The sequence below is a fragment of the Labrus bergylta genome, chromosome 8 (assembly GCF_963930695.1).
Source record: "Labrus bergylta chromosome 8, fLabBer1.1, whole genome shotgun sequence".
Classification (NCBI taxonomy): Eukaryota; Metazoa; Chordata; class Actinopteri; order Labriformes; family Labridae; genus Labrus; species Labrus bergylta.
Genome location: NC_089202.1, coordinates 15356424 through 15358315, shown reverse-complemented (window position 1 = coordinate 15358315; position 1892 = coordinate 15356424). Strand labels below are relative to the sequence as shown.

The 1892-nt window shown below is 46.5% G+C and overlaps 1 long non-coding RNA gene across 1 annotated transcript; it reads right to left on the bottom strand.

Annotated features, from left to right (window-relative positions):
* Positions 1-203: 203 nt before the first annotated feature.
* Positions 204-1330, bottom strand: LOC136179813 (uncharacterized). Its single transcript, XR_010666765.1, has 2 exons — positions 1197-1330; positions 204-393 (listed from the first exon to the last, which is right to left on the bottom strand). It is a non-coding gene; the product is annotated as an uncharacterized lncRNA (long non-coding RNA).
* Between the last annotated feature and the right edge of the window lie 562 nt (positions 1331-1892).

Genomic DNA, 1892 nt, shown 5'->3' with positions numbered 1-1892 from the left:
GGAGATGATTAAACACAGCTCTGGAGAGGTGAAGAAAACAGACCAACAACAAAATACACAGACCACGCTGATGTGATCATTGAGCGAGATTTCACGTTGCCGAATTTTTAAAGCCAGAATGTTGTCTTGTGAATGTTTGTCCCGTTGCAGCTGAATCCAGAAATATGTCAATATCAAATGAAAAAAAAAACAGCTACTCATGATTAGGCTATTTCTTAGACACTTTATTACACACAGACTGTTCATTTTAGAATTTTTCACTGATTAGATTAGGAAATGCCTCCGCAGATTACAGCGAGTGTCTCTCCGTCTCAGCAAAACTTGTCGATCCAGACAGAGGCAGCAGAGTCCTCTGAACAGCAGCGTAAAAGGATGTGATCACATCGACATGTCCTGTGAAATGGTTTGTGTGTGAGAGAGAGAGAGAGAGAGAGAGAGCAGTCTTTATATTGTTCCTAACTGAGCCTTCGGTGCTCCGTGAACCCACTGTGATACACATAAAGTCATCACTGCACTGCTTATGGTGACAGGCTATTCAATAAAATCGAACATATGCAGGACAGAGTGTGGTCACAGAGACAAACAGCTATATGGTGCGGTGACAGCTTTATTTCCTCAACATGAAATTGAGCAGAGCCGAGAAAACAAGCACAGCTCCAAAGAGGAGAAAAAAAGCTCAACAAAAAAAATTGCAACACAGACTTTTCAAATCCTCTTGGCGACTTTTTTTTTTTTTGTCAAAAGCCTCCAGCGACAAATCCAGCGCCTTTTTCATGTGTTATTGGAGACTTTGACGTGAAAGCACGAATCGCTCTGAAGTTACTGTCCTCAACGAACAGCGGGTGCTGCCGTGAGCCCCTTCACCGTCCTAAAGCGCTCACAGGCGGTCAGTCTCACAGTAGCGTCGCGCAGCAGTCGTAGCTGCAGTCAGAGCAGAGAGGAGATCCGCACCACTCCGCGTCCAGACTGAAAATGAATTGCGCGTGCGCGAAGCCGCTGCTGTTCCCGTGAGCCTCGGTCGGAGAAATGGATTCTCCGATCTAGGCTGCGCATTTGTCCGACATTTGTTGTCACCCTGAATTCCCTCCACTTTGGGCTATTAAAACTGTGCAGGCTCGTCATGATTAAAATGGTATTTCTTAGAAACTTCATTGCACACAGACTGATTTGAAATTGAGAGTTTTGAACTGCTTCACCGAGGAAGTGTACAGCCTAAAATCCTCCGCAGATTACAGCGAGTCTCTCTCCGTCCCAGCAAAGCCTGTCGATCCAGACAGAGGCAGCAGAGTCCTCTGAACAGCAGCGTAAAAGGTTGTGATCACATCGACATGTCCTGTGAAATGCTTTGTGAAGGCAGACAACTTCCAACTCAATAAAAAAACAGCGTGGCTGGCAACAAAACGCCGAGCAAAAGAAGAGTCCTCACAGCCTCCTCCGTGTCGACCAAGTTTTCCTCGAGCAAACAGTCTATCGTCAGTAGTAGGATCAGATGAGATACAGCCTATTGGCTCACTAGCCTACACTCGCCCTTGGGTGCTGGGAGGAGTCCGCGAAGTGATTCTCGACACTCTGCAACCAGTGAAGTCGATAGTGAGGAGCTCCACTGGAGGGTTGTGAGAGTTCGCTTCAACTGCCAGGCTCTCTGTGATGCACACAGATACCAAATTCATACTGATGATGATATTCAATAAAATCGAACAGATGCAGGACAGAGTGTGGTCACAGAGACAAACAGCTTCATGTTGCTGTGCGGGGGCGGTGACAGCTTTATTTCCTCAAGATGAAACCCAGCGGAGCCGAAAAACAACTCCGGAGAGGAGAGGTTTTGGGAGATTTTCAAGAAGCCGAAAATTTGTCTTATAAATGTCTGTCCCGTTCCTGCTGAATTCAGC